Source organism: Tachypleus tridentatus, unplaced genomic scaffold, assembly GCF_004210375.1.
Source record: "Tachypleus tridentatus isolate NWPU-2018 unplaced genomic scaffold, ASM421037v1 Hic_cluster_3, whole genome shotgun sequence".
NCBI classification, from domain to species: domain Eukaryota; kingdom Metazoa; phylum Arthropoda; class Merostomata; order Xiphosura; family Limulidae; genus Tachypleus; species Tachypleus tridentatus.
The window spans coordinates 219816-243503 of NW_027467783.1; the positions used below are offsets into that span (position 1 = coordinate 219816).

The 23688-nt window shown below is 32.9% G+C and overlaps 1 pseudogene across 1 annotated transcript in view; it reads left to right on the forward strand.

Moving 5' to 3' along the window:
* Positions 1 to 23688, forward strand: part of LOC143243655 (endothelin-converting enzyme homolog) — a 90795-nt pseudogene that overhangs the window by 57972 nt on the left and 9135 nt on the right. Inside the window, exons 2-13 of the transcript XR_013024696.1 lie at positions 4533 to 4842; positions 7690 to 7901; positions 8963 to 9090; positions 10829 to 11047; positions 12733 to 12849; positions 15171 to 15406; positions 17368 to 17590; positions 19725 to 19823; positions 21064 to 21141; positions 21731 to 21893; positions 22447 to 22498; positions 22933 to 23000. The product of XR_013024696.1 is annotated as an endothelin-converting enzyme homolog (transcript). The remainder of the gene's footprint in view (positions 1 to 4532; positions 4843 to 7689; positions 7902 to 8962; positions 9091 to 10828; positions 11048 to 12732; positions 12850 to 15170; positions 15407 to 17367; positions 17591 to 19724; positions 19824 to 21063; positions 21142 to 21730; positions 21894 to 22446; positions 22499 to 22932; positions 23001 to 23688) is intronic.

The window sequence follows — 23688 nt, forward strand, 5'->3', positions numbered from 1 at the left end:
CATCTACACTAATGTATTTTAGTAGGATATATCTATAAATGTGTACATCTACACTAATGTATTTTAGTAGGATATATCTATAAATGTGTACATCAACACTAATGTATTTTAGTAGGATATATCTATAAATGTGTACATCAACACTAATGTATTTTAGTAGGATATATCTATGTGTACATCTACACTAATGTATTTTAGTAGGATATATCTATAAATGTGTACATCAACACTAATGTATTTTAGTAGGATATATCTATAAATGTGTACATCAACACTAATGTATTTTAGTAGGATATATCTATAAATGTGTACATCTACACTAATGTATTTTAGTAGGATATATCTATAAATGTGTACATCAACACTAATGTATTTTAGTAGGATATATCTATGTGTACATCAACACTACTACTGTATTTTAGTAGGATATATCTATAAATGTGTACATCTACACTAATGTATTTTAGTAGGATATATCTATAAATGTGTACATCTACACTAATGTATTTTAGTAGGATATATCTATAAATGTGTACATCAACACTAATGTATTTTAGTAGGATATATCTATAAATGTGTACATCAACACTAATGTATTTTAGTAGGATATATCTATGTGTACATCTACACTAATGTATTTTAGTAGGATATATCTATAAATGTGTACATCAACACTAATGTATTTTAGTAGGATATATCTATGTGTACATCAACACTAATGTATTTTAGTAGGATATATCTATGTGTACATCTACACTAATGTATTTTAGTAGGATATATCTATAAATGTGTACATCTACACTAATGTATTTTAGTAGGATATATCTATAACTGTGTACATCTACACTAATGTATTTTAGTAGGATATATCTATAAATGTGTACATCTACACTAATGTATTTTAGTAGGATATATCTATAAATGTGTACATCAACACTAATGTATTTTAGTAGGATATATCTATAAATGTGTACATCTACACTAATGTATTTTAGTAGGATATATCTATAAATGTGTACATCTACACTAATGTATTTTAGTAGGATATATCTATAAATGTGTACATCAACACTAATGTATTTTAGTAGGATATATCTATAAATGTGTACATCTACTCTAATGTATTTTAGTAGGATATATCTATAAATGTGTACATCAACACTAATGTATTTTAGTAGGATATATCTATGTGTACATCAACACTAATGTATTTTAGTAGGATATATCTATAAATGTGTACATCTACACTAATGTATTTTAGTAGGATATATCTATAAATGTGTACATCTACACTAATGTATTTTAGTAGGATATATCTATAAATGTGTACATCTAATGTCACTGTTATGGTTTTTCAACCAATTTATTCAGTTCGAACATGGCGAATTGTTTCATTAATTTCTTGGAAGAACTCTTGTTTGTTTTCATCGAGATCGAAATGAAGTATTGGAGGTTTTAGAGACATGATCAGCAATATCACGCGGGCTTATATGCTGAATGTGACTTAATGTTCTAATAAAATTAACAAAAAAGAATGAATTTCTGCTACAAGAACATATCACGCACCATTACATACCCCCAACAGTTCTTGGACTAACAACACTAGCACAGGTCAAATGTCTTAAACTGTTTTCTTTGTATTGTTACTCTACATTCAGAATGGATAAAAGTGATATTATTATCATTTGGAACATAATAATGTTCGTTGCACTTAAAAAGAAACACAAAAACTGCAAAATAACATTTAGTTTCAGTCAGGCACCAATGGGTGGAAACCGTAGTACTTCGTAGTACAGATGGATTTCCTCTCTGCTGTATTTTTAATAGACTCTAATGGTAGATACCTTTGGGCGGGTTGTTTAATTGAGGTAACTGGCTTTATAGCAATAATCTTGGTATTTTGAAAGTCGACAGGATTCTTGTCCGTTATGTTTTAAACTAACCATCTTATGAATACTTGTTTATATAAACTTCAAGCACTCATCAAATGATTGGTTTATTTAGTTCTTATGTGAGGAGGTTTATTTGTAATGCTGTGATTGCATACACGATGTTACAAAGTATACGAGGTTAACAGGAAAAAATTAGCGTTAAAAAATAAACGCAATAATCCGTACACTTGTGATAAGTGGATGTAGGAAAGTTGGACTTACCGGGTTACTGGGTTTCTTTATACGGTCTTTCATTTCAAAATAAGATACCATAATCCACTGATGATTTTTATTACCACGATTAAGGGTTAGTTAACATTTAAAGCACTTTTTAACAGTTCATTAGGTGTACTTTATGACGTAAAATCTGGACGGTCTGATACGGCTCAAGTTCGTTTTACATTTCGACTTATCACAACGGTTTTTAACAGTCTTGCTAGGTTTGATGTTACATTGCTGTAAAACAGTTCCTTGTTTCAGGTTGGTAGGATTCACACAACCTAAAATCTGGTTTTAGATCAAACTTTGATTTATTTATTTTTCTATGAAACTGTAGTAGCCGTTAGTTTAAAAATTTCAGTGTACATATGTTCAAGTTTCGTCCGCACAAACGATCAATATTTATTTATGTAGAATGTGGGAAAGTAGGGCTGACACTAATACTGTTCAGATGAGAAATCGAAACTACTTCCACCACTGTATGTTTGCTCTACTTATATTTACGAGTCAAACTGTTGGTAATTTATTCAAATGCCACATTTTCTTGAGAAATAGTTTCTTCTCCAATCCTGTATATACTGATTCACTCTTAGTTTATAAAGTTTTAACAAACGGACTCAATCGGAACACCGCTCGGGTTTTTCCGTGATACCTCGTAAAAACATTCTAAAACTACTGTAAACATTAATATTTTTTGAGTCACAACAAGTACACACACAAAGTTACTTTCACTAAACGAAATAAACAAGGTAAATTGCTATAATGACCAAGAAAGCAATCAAACCAGTAATATCACCCAAAACATCTGCCTTGCTCAACACGCGAGAATTATAAGGACTTGGCAAGAAGGACAGAACTTGGATGATCGTCTCGCTTACGTAATACGTATGCGCATTACTGCCAAAGGCTTATTTACCATAGAGATGGAAGATATTTCAGTAAAGAGTTTGAATTTATAAGTTTTTTAGTTCCAGTTTTATAAGAGGAACATAATTACAACACAACAGTATTGTTGGAAAGAGTGAAAATTGTGCTATTTGGAAAGGTTTACTGGAGCTATTTTTCTTTATCTAAATACCAAAACCCATTAAATCGATGTGTATTCCTACTACTACGTCCGAGAGCGTTTTTTTTATTAAGTACTACAGAAAAAAAATGGAGCGAAGTTTGAATGGTAACGATCTAGGTCATTTCTGCCCATTGATAGTATAAAACCTAAATCAACGATTAAATCTATGTTACGTGATCTTTTCACAAGGCGGGCTTAATTATCGCAGCCACAACTGTTTTAATACTTTCTAATATATGTACTAAAGCAGTAAAATCAGTTTTAGGCACGAAGAGACACGATATTTGCACTCAGTAATTAATTAAAGTCCAATGCGGTGTAATTAATGAGTAGTTTATTGTAAGCAAACGCAATACAATCAGTCTATACGTATTATGCTGATAACCAAATAGATCGTGCCCGTTTATTAACTCTGATCTATAGACAACAGTTAAAGACGAAGATGGTTATATTTTCCCCCCTAGTTGACATTAGGTCAAATTTAAGACTCTGTTGTCAGGTTTGGTAGCAGTATTAGTTTCAGATCCCTGTGTTATTATTATAAAAAGAGGCCTACTTTACTAGCGTATATTAAAATCGTCTGTTCTTTGTAAAAGTCCCTCGATAACTAAGTGGTAAACATAATTTTGGGGGCTTATATAACGCTAAAGTGTTGGGCTCGATATTCGCGGCAAACACAGGTAAGTTTGGCATTTTATGGCGCAAAGCAACAACGTGTCGTCTAGTGGTTTAGAACTTCTCAGAAATACTCAACTGAGTTTTGAGTTTTCATCCAAAGTAATATTATACAGTTATCATGCAACCACAACTAAAACAATTCTTCGTTTGCTTAATAAAGCTCACTTTAAATCCAGTAACATAATGTTAGATGCCATATTTTAACACAGTTTTATATCATGAAAAGCATTATAATATATTTGATTATAGAAAATTATCATTGAAACCTTCAAAATATATGTTTTCTGATAAAATAAGTGTTTTTAACGTAAGTGTACATTAATGTTCATCTGGAAAATCCAAAAACATTAGATTGTCATCAAAGTCGAGCTCGGGATTATTTGATTCTATAATATTTTACTTTGCTGAGTTGTTCAAAGTTTGTAAAATATTATAGTTTACAGTTAAAAAAAAACCTGATAACAATTCTGACTTATTTACTGATAGATGTAGACACCCGGTTCTTATTCTAAAAGTCGTAAAAATTACAAGTTGCAAAGCTCTAACATAAAAACATTTGGATAATATTGGTCTATATTTGACAAAAACAATACACGCACACCATAATTTCATTATGGTTTTTTATTTCCTTGCAGATGCCCAACTATAAAAAAACAGAGTTTGAAGAAGCTGAAATTGGTAATACCAATAATTTTTCAACAGATGCCTTCGTAGCTGAAGGTGTGGGGCCTGGGAGTAGTCAAGGGGGAACGGTGGGAGGATCGCCTGATGTAAGTTACCCTCACCACAAACGAAATTTCTGGCAGAGGGCTTCCCCCTTGGAAAAACTCCTGATAGTGTTATCGCTTACTTTGGTACTAGCAGTCATCATCCTGTCAGCCGTCTTGGGTGCTCAATCACAACCGTCGCTTTTGAAAGTTGTTCAGAAACTTCCTCTTAAAAATGGTAAGAATAGTATTCTTAGGTCGGGGTTTACGTTGAAATACACACACATATTAACCTATCATAAATTATACAGTTGTGTTTTTTCTTATAGCAAAGCCACATCGGGCTATCTGCTGAGCCCACCGAGGGGAATCGAACCCTGATTTTAGCGTTGTAAATCCGTAGACTTACCGCTGTACTAGCGGGGGGCAAAAATTAGATAGATAATAATAATTGTATAAAGTCTTGTAAACTTCAGATGACCTCTAACATTGGAAAACTTTAAATTTAACATGTCATGTGACTACAAATCCACTTAAACTAAACTATATGACACAAATACAGAAATAAAATACAGAGCTAGTAGTTTTGCTATAAGGTACCGTGTTTACTCGCTTATAAGACGGGGATTTTTCCTCGAGATTTCGGGCTCAAATTGGGGGCCCGTCTTATAGGCGAGGTCTACAGACATAGAAAATAAATTTAGTTCACTCAGAACTGTGCAGATATTTCAGACAGTGAAAATAGGGAAGTGAGCTATCTTGTTATTATTAGATCTGTGATTGTGAGTCAGCGCATCGTTCGTTGAAGGGCGCGCGGGACTTCGTTTTTCCCTATAACGTCATACCGGTAAGCACAATGCATCCACAGTGCTAACGAAGAAGAATCAATAAAGATTTCCTTCCTTCGTCTTATAAACGAGTCTAAACAGAATATCGACAATCTCTCAGGTGAAGTTGGGACCCGTCTTATAAGCGAATCGTCTTATAAACGAATAAAAACGGTACTTGATCAACTAACAGTAAATAAAAGGCCATATAAAACTAGCTTTCAGTGCAGAAATAAACATGCTTTCCTCAGTTATTATTAGAAACTAAATGAATAAAGTGGGGTATGATTTTTTTAAAAAACCTGCGAAAGCAACTTTAAAATAACTCGATATTTTCAGATATCACTTCACGTGAACTGAGCCTTGCACGACCTAATGGTTAGGACACTCGACTCAAAGTACGTGAGTCACGGATTCAAATTCAGTCACCAAACATGCTCGTCTTTTCAGACATCGAGAGTTATAATGTAGCTGATTATTCCATTATTCGTTGCTGGTGTTCAATATTTGCTTTCTCTCTAGTCTGTCACTTTTATTTTGCAGATAGCTCTTCAGTAGCTTCGCGTGATTTTTAACAAACAAACAAACAAGCAACTGAAGGGAATTGTTATTGAGTAACTATAGCAACAAACTATGGTGGCAGGCCAGGTGGTTAAGGTACTCGACTCGTCACCTGAGGGTCGCGGGTTCGAACCCCCTTCACACCAAACATGCTCGCCCTTTCAGCCGTGGGAGCATTATAATGTGACGGTCAATCCCACTGTGCGTTAGTAAAAGAGTATCCCAAGAGTTTGAGGTGGGTGGTGATGACTAGTTGCCTTCCTTCTAGTCTTACACTACTAAATTGAGGACGGCTAGCGCAGATAGCCCTCGTGTTGTTTTGCGCTAAATTCAAACCAAACCCTCAGGAAGACTTCATAAATTTCTCTGAGTCAATGTTGTTAAATACAAGCACGAACATGAAATAAACAATAAAACTTTTGTGTATGTATTTATATTTAAAAACATACATGTTTTATCTTAAGATGTACGTACATGAAAAATTACAATCTCAGTTCAATATTTATCGTTTAGACATAATTATAATGTTACATTCAAGGACGGTGCGACCGAGGGTGCTGCACGTGCACTTCCGCAGGGCGGCAGGTTCTTCAGTGCATAATTGTGTATAATTCCTACTATGGCGGAAGAACTAGAAAAATGAGTGAGCGGAACGGTTAATACTTGCATGGGGCGGCAAAACACGTCGCCCCGGTCCTGATTCCATTTGAAAAACAGGTTTAAAAGATGTACGTTTCGTGTTTTTTGAATTTCGCGCAAAGCTACACGAGGGCTATCTGCGCTAGCTGTCCTTAATTTAGCAGTGTAAGGCAAGAGGGAAGGAAGCTAGTCATCACCACCCACCGCCAACTCTTGGGCTACTCTTTTTACCAACGAATAGTGGGATTGACCGTCACATTATGACGCCCCACAACTGAAAGTTTTTCCCATTATAAATTATAATGATGACACACACACCAATTCAATAGAATGAAATATACCACTGAATACGAGTATGTAGCTCTCAGAAAGAAACGTTCATAACAAAACCACAATTATTCTACTCCTCCAGCTTTTGTATTTACCGGATTGGTTTTCATCTTTTATTAGTGCCTGACGACCACGTCTTTATTTTAGTAGAAATTAAATAACACCTTGCAAATATTTGTTTAACTTACGTTACATCTGAACTAGCATTTAGTTCTGGGCAAGTTCTATCATAGTATACCCTAACTTCACATTTCATAGCCAGCTGAAACAAATCAGTTTTACGAAGTCAAGCTTTACGAAGAAAGAAGGAAAAGTGCATTCGAGGCAGCCAAATGTCTATACGTTTCTTTGTGTGCCACTCAAAATTAAGATCGTTCGTGAAATGAATTCGTGGCGTATTCATGGTTTATTTGTTTGTTTGTTTTAATTTCGTGCAAAGCTACACGAGGGTCATCTGCGCTAGCCGTTCCTAATTTAGCAGTGTAAGACTAGAGGGAAGGCAGCTAGTTATCACCATCCACCGCCAACTCTTTGGCTACTCTTTTACCAACGCATAGTGGGATTGGCCGTTACATTACAACACCCCCATGTTTGAAAGAGCGAGCATGTTTGGTGTGACGAGGAGTCGAACCCGCGATCCTCTGATTATGAGTCGAATGTCTTAACCACCTGGCCATGCCGGGCCTATATTTTTGTTTAAAGTACAACTTTTCAATTTTTTTTTCTAGGGAATCTGCCTTACTGCCTTACCCCAGCGTGTGTCACAGTCGCCAGTGCCATCATTAATGCAATGGATCACACTGTGAATCCTTGTGACGACTTCTACCAGTACTCTTGTGGAGGGTGGATTAAATCCAATCCATTGCCTGAGGGGAACCTCATATGGGGAGCTTTCGCAAAATTGTGGGAGAAAACAAACTGATATTAAAGAACATTTTAGGTAAACAATATCAAATTTTTAAACAATACAATCAAATATATACATTAAGTCAGCTACAAGTGTAAATGAAATAAAGAATACACATTACCTCATTGTACCGCTGTTAACGTAGCATCATATACAATGCCACGTTAACAGCGGTCGAAACTGTTTATTATGGGTATGCTCTTTATTTCCTACCTGTTTTTGCTTTCTTATACTTTTAAATATCAAATACCTCTATTATATACAACTTAATATACTCTCGCTACCAATAACTAGAAATAATCATAGTAAAACATAAATGGGCGAGAACTGAAAAGTGTTACATTAGAATTTACATACAACGAATCATTATGTGAAATTTATGACGAAAACGGAATACGCTTTTAAAAAAAAATAAAATATATGTTTAAAACTAACCTCACCTCAATATATATAATATACTAAATACAAACTAGCATGCGAGTTGCAAGATTTTTTGATTTTTTTCCGTTTAGAATAAAACGTTATAATACTTACAACTTGTCAGTAGGCTTAATAAATCACAGCAGCACGAGAACCAATCAGAGATATATCATCCTCTACTTCCTCACTACTGGTTCAATGGTGGGTCTGAGGGACTACAAAATGAAAAATTTAGTATCGACATCTGTTTTGGGCGAAACACAGACAATCTATTTTGTAGCTTTGTACTTAACAAACAAAAATTATGAAATAGCTTCTCGCCAGAGGAAAACTTAATTAAAATAAAAGTGATTGTTAACATTTATTAATTTCTATTGCCTTATTTGCCATAAAACATTCTGCAGTGTAAAGTTAACCAGGGATGTGCAAACTCTTGGATGTGTTAAAAAGAGTCCAAAAAGACCAAAGCACAGAGGAGATCTGCGTCTCGTATGGACCTATATCCTTAAAAAATTGAAAATAATGCTTCAAAACACTGTGAATAATATTACTAGTATTAGTTTCGAACAGTGCCACAGCATTTTCTTTTATCATGTAATTTATTATAGTACGGTTGTTCGTGCTCCTCATCTCGTTAGGAAAGACAAACGATAAGGTTTTTTTTTTCACTTCAGAGGATGAGTCTATCCAACACAAAAGTGAGGCAGAAAGAAATGCCCGAATTTACTACCATTCATGTCTTGATAAAAATGGTATGTTGGAAAATCTAGGAGCCAAGCCTCTTAGGGATTTCATTAAAAAAGTGAGTAATATTTTGAACTCTCAACAAAAAAATGTTTTCTGGGTGATTTTTTTTTCCTGTTGTTAGACACATCTCTGAGTTATGAATCGCATGTAACATATATTTAAATCACGTAAGGTTTGACTGAAGTGACCAAAGCTTAATCCAGAGAATTATAAAAATAATATATATTCAGCGTGGGTTGACTGAAGTTACAAAGGGTTAACCATAAAAATAACAGTATACTTGAATGAGGGATGCATGAAGTGAGTTAGGAGGTTTACTTTCCAGAACTATGAAATTAACAACACATTTCACTGTGGGTTGGTTAAAATGAGACAATATTAATCAACAAAATTGTTACAAAATAACACTGTATATGAATACATTGTACTGGACATTGAAAGATGCAATAATAAGAGACTTATTCATCATACCTTAACTACTGCCTTTAGTAAATATATATATTTATGCATGGGTGTTGCTTAAGTTTCGACTATTTTGATGAGCATACTATTATGTACTATTGACTTTTGACCCTTGAACTGTATCATAACAGACACAGAGCAATGAAAGAACATTGAGTAGCAAAAGGTTAGGATTTCTTGTTTCTTCCTTGAACACAGAGCATGTTATGACTTTTACCTTTATCTGCACACAGAACTATGAAGGTAAATGTTTCTTGTCTTATGAACACAGAGCAATAACAGGTTAAGGTTTTCTGTCTTATCTCGAACTTAATTTATATTATATTGAAAAGAAATATGATGCAGAATACTACTATTATGGTATTAACTTTCAATTATAGCTTGTTTTAAACTTCAAATGACTCTGGTACATGCACAGTAATAAAGTTTCTGTTTTGTACTTGATTGAACTTAAGTTTCATTGGAAATAATCAAACACTGGAAGATGTACAAGATGAATCAGCCAAACTGGTCTGATTCAGATGTTAAATCAGCCAAACTGGTTTGTTTCAGATGTTAAATCAGCCAAACTGGTTTGTTTCAGATGTTAAATCAGTCAAACTGGTCTGTTTCAGATATTAAATCAGCCAAACTGGTCTGTTTCAGATGTTAAACGTACATTTTTTTTAATGATTGGAAACAAGAAAGAACATCACAGCTTCAAGAGTGATTTTATTAAAACACTGTATCCCATTTGCTTCTCATTTCATGATGTAAAATCACAACAGCTAATTAAAAAACCGATTTAAATTTCTGGTCACACAACAGTTTTTCATGGCAGTTTCTTACAGTGAGTGACTTATTTTGATTAATGATAGCATTAGTAATGAAAAATATTTACAAATTTAATTTATAACTTCCATTTCAAACAAGTCTCAAAACGTAATTTTAAACTTTGTTTTTCTAAGATTTGACTTTTTCTTTGACAAATCAAACAGGCATATGGGACTACAGTGCTCTCCAAACACCAAGATTGTATTGAAACTAAAACTTAACTCTGCAGTGTTCTAAACCAAAGTGCCCAGTAGTATAAGTTATTAGTTTAATTTGTTATTTTTTGTTTGACTCTAGAAATGCTGAAACTTTAATCGAAACAGAAGTTAAAAGAAATCTCTGTTTGTGTCTTGTCCCTGAGAAGTAATAATATATGTTTCAACTGAAACTGTTTTATGTTATTCAGGGACCTAGACACTACATGTGAGGCTTGCATGTATGGATAGTTTGCCTTAATAATTTTTCTCACAAAAAGTAGTAAAACTGATTTGAATCAAAAGTATGTTTATTACTTGTAGATTGGTGGCTGGAACATCACGGGGGATTTTGATGTTGAGAACTGGAACTTTCAAAATACTCTAACACTGATTCATAACACCTACAATCAAGGAGGCTTTTTTTTGTGGCACGTAGGAGAAGATGAGAAGAATTCATCACTCAACATCCTCCAGGTGGACCAAGGAGCAATAAATCTGCCTTCCCGAGATTATTATTTAAACAAAACCCTAGATGATGAGGTGTGTGGTATGTTATAATTGTTCAGGATTGTAAAATAACAATACACAAAAACTGAGCAAACATTCAAACTGAATCTGAAAATTAATCAGGTACCAGAACAATATTCTGAAAAAAAAAACAACTGAACAACAATCAGTCATCAGGAAAGTACTTAGAAAGTAAACTGATACAGATGAAAGAATGAGGCACATAACCAAATTGAAGAAGGAAATGATATGGCATCAAGACAGCATCTTTTGAAATGATCAAGTTTTGAGGAATATTTCATAAAGTGAAAATATCTCGCACGAGATATTTGGGGGAATCTAACATTAATTCAATACCCGAAGTATGACTAGAGAGTAATACAGAATTCTGGGTTTTTCTGAGAAATAATCACACACAAAGTGGGATGTAGTAAATGAATCAAACATCAGAAAAAGTTTGAGTATATTTATCATACACTGTAATAAAGACGTGTATGTAAAAAACTCGGGCAACAGGTGTAAATGTGGAATGTAGCTATAGTCATTGGAACAAGATCCAAAAAATAATTAGACAGAAGGGCAAAATGTACAAAGTTAAATAATTAGGTGTGAAAATATTATCTCAGAATAAATAGTCATTAAGATGAAAACATGAAATTAATTAGATTTTATGTATTTAGAATATTGTTCAAATCCCAGAAAAGGATCCACTGGGTGACCAGAAACCAGGGAATGATTAAAAAATATATTTATCAGGCACTGTTTTACTATTTGAAGAATAATCATCCACTAGTATGATCTTTCAAAATTAATTATATTCTTGAATGAGATTCAAGGTTGCATCAGGAAGGCATATAAATTATCTAAATCTTTGTCAACCATAAAAACAAACTTCTGTTGTATCAATATTGCATAAAATATTACTTCACAAGATGTGTAGAGCATATATAATGTGGAAAAAATATTAATACTTATGCTGAAGGGAGAAACCAATGTATTTTTCATGAATGATTAAGCATAATTATTATTTATCTATATTTCCTTGTTTTCCAATTTTTGTGTTCTGAAGACTTGCCTAATTCATCAAGTGATGTTGTCATAAAAACAAGATTTAAAAATTTTCTGTAAAACATAAATGATGTGGCAGAAAACATTGTCAAACTCATTTTTAATTAACTTTTATCATGTAATAAAAAATGAAGGCTTTTTTAATATTATTACCTGAAAATATATTATTTGTCAAACTGTCACAGATTCATCATTAGCTTGAAGAGAAGTTACATAAAACTGGTAGGAATGTGAAGTTCTGCTAAATGAAGACAAGAAACCCACTTGAAGTAAAAATATATTCTAAAGATGGCTGGTATGGGTATTTAAAACTTTAAAATAAAATGTTTGAATTCTCAAACACAACCCAAAGATGACCTGAGAAGGTCGAAACATTGTTCTGTAATGTATTAAATTAAAGTTTTAAAACCCACACCAGCCATCTTTAGAATACAAAGCTTGTAGTAATTAATAACATATAAATTGAAATGCTACAATTTTTTTTTCTAAATCATGGGAAAGATAATATGTAATTTAAATGTTTCCATGGTTCCATGAACAATCGGTGCCATGAAGGTGCAGTGTAAGACTTTATACATTAAATATTGTAAACTTAATTTGAAATAATAAATTGTACCTTTTAACCACTGGTGTTTGTTTGTACTTTCAAGATCTTGGGAGCTTACTTGAAATATATGACAATAGTTGGAAGTTTGTTAGGGGCTGATGAAAGAGAAGTTAGTCGTCAAATGTCTGATGTTATTGAACTTGAGACAAAACTTGCAAATGTAAGTATAAATATATTTTGTTCATTTGTTTGTCTAATGTATATATATATACATGTTTCTTTTTTATTTGTCTTTCTTGTCGAATTCATATACCTTTGTTTCTTTTCTTCATCACTTTTTGTTCCTTACCTAATTTAACTACTTGTGTTTTTGCCCTTCCTTATTTTTAAATCTTCCTAATATATATTTTATCTGTAGTTCTTAGTTTTGTTTATTTGACTGGTCGTGGTTTTCCTCTTTAGTTTTACCTGTCATTTCATTTGATTTGATTCTTCTTATTTTAATCTGTAAGTTGTATCTATTAGTTTATTCACTCTGCATGTTTTCTTTTCATTTTAAACTGTTATTTCATTTAATTTATCTACCTGTGTTTTCCCTACTTTTTTCTTTAACCTGTTGACTGCCAAGTATTTTTCAGCAGCTACGGCAGCTCCTATGCTTCTTCAATTTGTAACTTTTTTCGTGACGCCATTTTGGATCGAAAGTGAAACAATTTGTAAGTAGGTCAAATGCATGTATGGTTCTGACATCTAGCATTGAAGTTAGGTATTATTGAGAACGAATTAACTCGTCCATAGCACTGTGTTACTGATCGGCTTGGACAAGTTATCTCGTCTACAGCACTGAACAGGTTAACTTTGTCTAATGACATAAAATTTGAGGACAGCAAGGAGTCTTGATTCGTATAAGTCATGTTACTCATTCAATTAAACTAAAGTAGAAAAACAACAACTCAAAGCCAGCCCTTATTATTTACTTATTTATTAAATCTCCCCATAAACTTCCTTAAATTTATTTCATTCACCACTCCTGGTGGTAGCCCATTACAAAGATCAACTGTCCAGTTAATAAAATAAAACTGTCTTAGCTGAAGTTGGCTCCCATTTTACCAAAATTTATAATTGTGTCCTTTTGTTTCAACATTTTCACCATTAAGTATAAAAAGATATATATATATTATGCATTACTACTACCAGTTCACACAACAATCTTAACTTGGTCGAATCCTCTCTAACTCTTGTTTCTTCAAGAGAATATTAACCTGTCCTTGTATAAGAACTTTTCCATCCTAGGTATCATCCTAGTAGCTCTCCTCTGAATCATTCCTAAGAATTCAATGCTGTTCCAAAGGATCCAAACCAAGACTAAATGCAATACTCCAAATGTAAACTAACTCTAGACATGTATTCAGTATATCTGGAAATATAACATATAATCTTATCTGCCCTACCACTAGCAACAGCACACTGCTTGGATGACTTATGAGATTGATCAACCAAAACACTGAAATCAAAATAATCTAATCAAAATACCACAACGAGCAATACCAAATACATCAGTATCAACAATACATTTCACCATACCTTCATATGTGTTGTTTCTTCCTTTTGACCTCTATATATGTTTGATCTGTCTATTTATGTTTCTTTTGTCTTTTTGTACTGCTCAATATGTTTACCTACCTGTGTTTTTTTGTCTCAGTATGTTTTAACTACACAGGGGCAGTGTTGAGATATTTATAAATGTACCTTAACCCTGCTCCTGTGTAGTATAAACATGATGAGAGGTAAATGTATACATGGAGGATCTGAGAGTTAGAGATCACCAGCTGGTGTTTAGTAGCTGGAAAAATCTCTGTACAGATATCCACATGATATTTACATGTATAAAATTGTTACTGTTTGTTTTCTCATCATAGTCACATTTTTTGTTATTTACAGGTCTCAAAATTGACTATCAATAACAACTCTCATTTCTTTATGTCATTTTTATCTGTCCTATCTTCACCATGACTAATTGTTTGCTTTTTGAATTTCACGCAAAGCTACAAGAGGATTATCTGCGCTAACTGTCCCTAATTTAATAGTGTGAGACAAGAGGGAAGGCAGCTAGTCATCACCACCCACTGCCAACTCTTGGGCTGCTCTTTTACGAATGAATAGTAGGATTGACCGTAACATTATAACACCCCCACAGTTGAAAGGGCGATCATGTTTGGTGCAATGGGGATTTGAACCCTACCATGATTAATTATGAAAGTGTTATTATTAATAGGGTTAATGCAGATGCCTTTATTCAATATAAATAGCCACAAACCAATGGCATATCTGTTAGAAATATCAGGTCAGTTAGGATTTAAGATATGCAACTGTCATACATGCTGTTTATATCAGAATAATTCATATATTAGGTTGTTTTTTGCTTTTCAGAATATAACCTGCACATGGCATGTATTGTGTGTAAAGGAAGCAGTTCCTTTGAATTTGTGTAATTGTGCTTTTCTTATCACTGAGTTTGTTTTCTATTTCTGTATAATATAGATTACCATACCAAATGATCAGCGGAGAGGCGAAGCAAGGGTTTACCACAAGATGACCATTGCTCAGCTGCAAAAGCTTGCTCCTGTGATCGACTGGGTGCAGTACTTTAACCATGGATTCGAAAAAATTGGGAGAAATATTAAGAGTTCAGAGTATATTGTTGTTCATGCCCCAGAGTTCCTGCGTGATATGTCAAGTTTAGTTACTAAATACTTGTCTACCCCTGAAGGCAAAACGTAAGTTGTTGTTAAAAGCATTTGAAGATTAAATAGAGTATATAGTTTCCAAATATCCTTATTTATGACAGAAGAAAGGTGGTTTGATCAGGATAAAAAAATATTAGTTAATATAAGATTTCTACAAATTAATTCTCTTTTAAATATCACAAAACAAGTGTGTAAAATCACTTCACCTGCTTATCCTATGTAGTGATAAGCCTTTTGAACAGAACTATTAAAATGTATGGGTATCTTACTATTTACTCCTATTTTTTTCTTTTAACACTTACAGCTGTTCTATTCTACTCCACCATTTGGACACATCTTTCACTATGATGAACTTACAGCTGTTCTGTTCTAGTCCACCATGTGGACACACCTTTCACTATGATGAACTTACAGCTGTTCTGTTCTAGTCCACCATTTGGACACACCTTTCACTATGATAAACTTACAGCTGTTCTGTTCTAGTCCACCATTTGGACACACCTTTCACTATGATGAACTTACAGCTGTTCTGTTCTAGTCCACCATGTGGACACACCTTTCACTATGATGAACTTACAGCTGTTCTGTTCTAGTCCACCATTTGGACACATCTTTCATTATGATAAACTTACAGCTGTTCTGTTCTAGTCCACCATTTGGACACACCTTTCACTATGATGAACTTACAGCTGTTCTGTTCTAGTCCACCATTTGGACACACCTTTCACTATGATAAACTTACAGCTGTTCTGTTCTAGTCCACCATTTGGACACACCTTTCACTATGATGAACTTACAGCTGTTCTGTTCTAGTCCACCATTTGGACACACCTTTCACTATGATTAACTTACAGCTGTTCTATTCTACTCCACCATTTGGACACACCTTTCACTATGATGAACTTACAGCTGTTCTGTTCTAGTCCACCATTTGAACACACCTTTCACTATGATAAACTTACAGCTGTTCTGTTCTAGTCCACCATTTGGACACACCTTTCACTATGATGAACTTACAGCTGTTCTGTTCTAGTCCACCATGTGGACACACCTTTCACTATGATGAACTTACAGCTGTTCTGTTCTAGTCCACCATTTGGACACACCTTTCACTATGATTAACTTACAGCTGTTCTATTCTACTCCACCATTTGGACACACCTTTCACTATGATGAACTTACAGCTGTTCTGTTCTAGTCCACCATTTGGACACACCTTTCACTATGATAAACTTACAGCTGTTCTGTTCTAGTCCACCATTTGGACACACCTTCCACTATGATGAACTTACAGCTGTTCTGTTCTAGTCCACCATTTGGACACACCTTTCACTATGATAAACTTACAGCTGTTCTGTTCTAGTCCACCATTTGGACACACCTTTCACTATGATGAACTTACAGCTGTTCTGTTCTAGTCCACCATTTGGACACACCTTTCACTATGATGAACTTACAGCTGTTCTGTTCTAGTCCACCATTTGGACACACCTTTCACTATGATTAACTTACAGCTGTTCTATTCTACTCCACCATTTGGACACACCTTTCACTATGATGAACTTACAGCTGTTCTGTTCTAGTCCACCATTTGGACACACCTTTCACCATGATGAAATCACAGAGTGATTTATTACACATAAGTATTTTTCATTTTCAGGCCAAGAAATAACTTACAAGCAATCTGAAATGAGAATAGGATAGTCATTTGCAATATTATAACAATTATTACTGTAGTCCATACCCAAGACAGATGAAAACAATAGACAGTTTACCTTCCTATAGTATGGTCATTGTGTTATGATTAAGAGTCATATTAAATGAAGGCTTTAAGTTTTTAAGGAAAATGCTATTTTCCCAAGTAGGAAGACACAAAATAGTTTATTGATTGGCTTTGCATAACTAAGAAAATAAGTAAGTAGCGATTTGAAGATTTAAGTGTAGACAATTTTGTATTTTATTATATACATTACTATGTATTTTGTTAACAGGACCTTGAACAATTACCTAGGATGGTCTGTTGTGAAAAGTCTGGTTTCTTTTCTGTCCACGCCTTTCAGAGACTCTCTAAAGGTTTTACTAAAAGCTTTGACTGGTTCTGAAGGTGTGAAAGTACGTTGGAGACACTGCGTTGAAGAAACGAACAATGTAGTTAAATTTGCCATAGGTGCCATGTTTGTGCAAAATGTTTTCCAGGGAGACAGCAAGGCTAAGGTTTCTCTCTTTTATTTGTTTTTAAAGTGAATTAATGATATTTATGAAAATACCACCTTGAAAATAACTTCAATGAAAACTGTTTACCTAATAGCTACTCTGAAATACCATATAATAATTAAAAAGAAAGAACTATAAGATCTTGTTACTTGTGTTAAGACTAATGAGGTAACTATCAGTGTACTGAAACACAGTATAAATAAACTTAACTAGAATAGCTGTGAAATATCCACAATACAATAAGCTCGGAAAATGTTATGCAGAGAACATTTTTTTAACACGAACATTGAAGTGAAATAAAATGCTTTGTTTACACACACTTTTTCCCCCCAATCATCTGTCTTCTGTTTTGTGTTTCGACTTTACATTAGCTTCCTAAATATGTCCACAAAACAAAATGCAAATTCAGAGTATATAGAGAGCTATGTTGATGCCTTCACTATTGTAGTCAGACTGAGGTCCTGGTGCAGTATCCCATAATCCATTGTCTACCTACACTAATAGTCATTTGAAATATATTTAAGGGGGTAATAAATCCTAGCTCATGTCAACTCATGACATATCCCCATACTCATTGCATAATATGTGTTGGCTTTTTCCTCACAAGTTAGAAAAAAACAACCTCTTCCAAACATTGTACATATAAGCTTGACAGATTGGTGTTTGTATAGGCCCTAAGAATGAATTAATGTTGTGACCTTTACTTAAAAAATATTAGTACTTGTTTACAACCTTTATACAGCTTGTTAATGTGGATGTAACTAAACATATGCAGAACTTTCATGAAAGTTTAGAAAAATGAAGCAGATATACATTACTGGAGTAAAACATATGGTTTGAAATTATCACATATTCACAAGTAGTAACATTATTGATTTGTTAGTTAAGTTTCATTGTCATTTCACTTAAAGCAAGGTGTCAGTACAGTTTCAATGAAGTTACTTGTCAAGTTGTTTTTATATAATGATGAAAAGTAACCCATGATGTTTCTACTAATAATTTAATAACCTTACAAATTACACTTACTAATAAGTTAGCTCTTTTCTTGTCATTGCTAATGCTTTACTATAGTACTTCTATGGAACATTTATTGAGGAATTATTTCATCTTTAATTTTGTTTTTTATTTATTTATTTATTTTGCTTTGCAAACCTTATGGAATTTAAACTTTATATTAGCATCATATGTCCTCAAACTTATTGCTTATCGAAAGAACATTTCTGAAACCAAATTTGTTGGTGGCATTAATGTTGTATTCATTCACACTGAAACTTAGACCTTTAGCAATTAAATAGAACTTTTATCCTATAACGACATTTACTGTACGTTCAGTAGTAGGTGGTAATGATATGTAAATTTATGCAGTACTGTAGTTCATAGTAATTACCTATGAATATTTATGATCTTAATTAATTATATTTTGTTTTCATCAGATTTCATCATAACAAAATTTGTCATGAATTTAAATTTTGGGGTGGTTTAAAAATGTTCTTGAATATATGTATAAAAACTGAAATAAAAAGATTTGCTGAAAATAAAATTTATCATTAATAACCAATAAAGATTGTAGAGACATCAAAATTGGTAACAGATGCACAAAACAATGACAGGCCTGTTTTTAAAAAAAAAATAACAACCAAAAAACATTAATATACATGCAAATTAATTGTTTGGGAAGCAAGCCTCTCTATTTAATAATTATTAAAATATCAGATGATTTATGTTCTTTTTCCCACAACATGTCACCCACACAATTTCAAGGTACTCTATAACTGAATGTGTCAACTGAAACAGGAGGAAAATTCACCATTCCCACGACTGTAATTTCATGGGAAAATTGTATAAACCTGATAATTGGTAATGGATGTCACCCAAAATGTATGTATCAGATTATTTTCATATACTCTTCTTTTGGAACTAAACTTCCTACATGGGTGGGTGGAACCAGTTTTTCATTTTACATTTAGGTAGAACAAGTATTAACTAACAAGGTAAAAGCACTAGATTTTTTACCAACAGAATACTGCAGAGGTTGGAATCGGGAAACATCCAACATTAAGAAAATGTAGGAGTGAGTTACCACTGTGTTGGAAGTTTATGTTTTTACAGTGAAGTTGTACCGGTTCTTTTATAGGCAGAAAACATGATCAGTGAGATAAAGAAATCTTTCAAAGATAATATGCCTCTTTTAGACTGGATGGATGAAGAAACAAGACATCTGGCTAAAGAAAAGGTAATCTGTTTCATTGTCCATATATTCTTTCCCACATCACACACACTATTTTCATGTGGTATGCTAGAAACAAAAATAACATATTTTCAGTTGGGTTTGTCAAGGTTCAGCTAGGCACTGATTATTTAAATAATATACTTAATACAAACTTCTTAAGTACTTTAAAAGAAAAGCTTTTAGAGTAAAAAGTTATATTAAGCTAGTGCTGGCATAAAACCAATTATTAAATAATTTAAAATACAACAAAATTTGGCTGGGCGTGGCAAAGTGGTTAGGATGCTTGACTTGCAGGCTGAGGGTTGCTGGTTCAAATTCCCTGCTCCACCATACATGCTTGTCTTTTCAGCCATGGGGGGTGTTATTATGTGACATTGAATTGCAGTATTCGTTATTAAAATGGTAGCCCAAGAATTGGTGGTGGGTGGTGATGACTAGCTGCTTTTCTTCTAGTCTATCACTGCAAAATTAGGAATGTCTAGTGCAGATAGCCCTCATGTGCTTTTGCAAGAAGCTCAAAATAAAACACTTTTTTAAAGTAAGTTTTGGCATAAGACAAATTAATAAAAATAAAAGTAGAATTGATTAATCAATGAATGATCTTTGTGGTGTAAAACTTAAGGGGGAAACAAATTTTAATAGTTTTCTGCACTTTCTAAAAAACAGATAACCTCAGCTAATTTTTCTAGTTACACTAAATCTTTAAAACTTTATTTGTTTATAACTTTAAATTTTCAATCCATTTCATGACACATTAAATTTTAACATTTAGTTATTGGTCAAGTGGAATTGATTATAGTTTATTTAAGCAATGCTATGAAGTATTATGAAAATTACTGTTGTACTTGTGATGGGGCCTGGTGGTTAGGGAGCTAAAGGTCACATGCTCAAACCCTCATCACGAAATGTGCTCATTCTGTGTGGTTGAACCAACCACACGGGTATAAAGATTCTTGATGTATAATGTTAATGCCCAACCCCAAACTCGTTGGAGTTAAGGCTGTAAAAGAATTTATATATGCATATAATGTACATTTTCTCATCCATTTTATATTTACAAGATTAAATTTGTTGTTTTCTAACATATAGGATACAAGTTGGTTCTTTTTTTCAAAGTAATTATATGTATGATCAGATATTGCATTCACATGTGTTTTAGCAATATAAAGTAAAACTGAAGAAGGTGAAATAAGCTCAGTTTGTGTGGTTAGTAATTTACATTTTGAATAATCTGTTTTTATAGGCTGATGCAATCACTGAAATGATTGGATTTCCAGATTTCATAATGAGCCCCGATAAACTGGATGAAAGATACAATGGGGTAAGTTCTTTTTGCAGTTTTCAACTTTGTTTGTTACGTTTTGGTTGTTGTTAGCTGCAAAGCTACACAATAGGTTATCTGTGTTTTGCAAATCATGGATATTGAAACCTGATTTTTAGCATAATAAGCCTGCAGGCTTGGACTGTAAAATGTGAATTTGTTTAAGCATGGTTGTCAAACTCTCCAATAGTTAAGAGAATAATGATAAGCACTTGTGCATACCAAAATGGGTGTAAATGTGCAAATTATGATTAACTGTATGTTATTTTATTTCATATTTTCTTACAGTTGTTAGTAATGTCAAACTTATAGATGGATAATGTCAATATCTTTGGGTTGTTACTCAAATCTTTAGGATTATATATTATACAAACTATTTTGGCTAGCCCCATCTAGTGTTTTTGAATGGGAAAATTCATTTATAGAACAGTAATAAGACAAGTAGCCTGCAGTTGTGTTGGTTTTATACACATAAGCTATTAATCTTCTATTAGATGGAACATGGTTCATGTATTTTTATCAATAGAATGCATTTTAGAAAAGGGTTGTTTTTTTCCTTCATTAAATAGCAATATATTGTTTTTTTTAGCTCACTTTTATGGAAAATGAGTATTTTGAAAACAACATTCAAGTCAAAAAGTTTTCTCTCATCAGAAATATGAAACATTTGGACCAGCCAGTAAGCAAAACGGAATGGGAAATGTCGCCTGCTACTGTTAATGCATATTACACTCCAACAAAAAATCGAATTGGTAAATTAATTTTAAATATATGTGTCATGTTTTGAGATTTTGATTTATGGAGACACCTTCAGACTTCTTAACAGAAAAGTCTCAATAACTGTATGATATGTTCTTCCATAATATTCAGTTAACTTAATGAATTTGAGCAAAATTTTGATGTATGATAACATATGGTAATGGTTAGTATATAGAAATTATTTCCTAGAAAAAAAATAGTCATTTTAAAACTTTAAATTTCATAATAAATAAAGACAAATCCAGTTACAGCTACTCAATAAGAAACAATTATTAAATACAGTATTTAGTTTTATAGGAATTATATGTCAAATCCATCATAGAGCTTTTAACAGAATAAACTTTTTTTAGTTCATGCAGTATTGTTCATAAGTTAATTGTTTAACTGCAGATACAAAGTTTATTTCTTGGTTCTTTGACTTGTTAAAATATTAGGATTTATAAGTATACTGTTTCATTATATATTTTGGAGTAAATTACTAATTTAGCATGAATTAAACAAATTCCCCAAACTTGTACGTTTAAAATATTGTGGTTCTTTCTTCAGTTTTTCCAGCTGGAATCCTTCAGAGTCCATTGTATGATAAAGAATACCCAATGTAAGTTGAATTCATAATTATGACTGAAGGACTGTAATGTTCATAGTAGAAAAATACTGTGTGATTATAAGAATTTTAGGCTTTGTGAGAAAGTAGATTGAACAGTGTTTAATGTTGAAATTCTTATTAAACAAAATGCTGATGTTTTATCTCAAAAGTTATAGTATATATAACACTAAAAAATAACACTTTGTCACATGAAATTAAAATATTTTAACAAGCAGCTTTGTTTACATTTCAGCTTGATAAATTATAACATATGAATATTTTTATTACTTCATAATTTTAAATTTTTCTGTTTTATTTCAGTAATGGATTAATTATAGTTTCTTTTCCTTAAATTTCATGAGAACACAAATGTGAAGATACTTCAATAATGTTCTTGCATTACTGATTTTATTTTTCCCAGTTTTTTGTTTTTTTTGTCAACTTAGGTCACTCAATTTTGGGGCAATGGGAGGTGTGATGGGGCATGAATTGACACATGCTTTTGATGACCAAGGTGAACATATATTTATTATATAACTTTTAGAAAAATATCTAAACAGCTGTCAAGTTAAAATACAGTGGTACCTCAGTTCTCGAACTTAATCCATTCCAGAATGCTGTTTGAAAACTGAATCAATTTTTCCCATAAGAAATACTATAAATTAAATTAATCCATTATAGGCCTACAAAAATTATGCATTATGAAGCATTTTAAGTAAAAATATTGCTTATTTATACCTGTATAATAAGACTTGCAAGCAAAAAGTCAACCACAAAAACTATAAACACAATAAAAAAACAATAAATGAAAAATTAACTGCACTTTACCTGTGCTGAGGAGAGCTGATGGTATAAGTGAAAGGTGGTGAGGAACTTGGAGAGTAGGAGGGTTATTATTGTTTGGAAGGGGAGTCACCTTCCATAAAAACATCAGGTAACTCTCCTTCTGGGGTTCTCTTTTCTGTCTCTTTGTACTGCTACAACCTGCTTGAGACTCACTGGACCTATTTCTCACTAAAAACTTGTCTAATGAGGTTTGTTTCTGCCTGCATTTTAAAATGTTTCTGAAGTAAGACATGACATTGTCATTGAAAAGGTTTATGTTGCGGTTTGCTACAGCTTTGCCAGGGTGAAATTTTTCCACAAAACTTTGTAACTCTCCCCCATTTTCCTTGATTAGTGAACTAGGGACATCCTTTCTT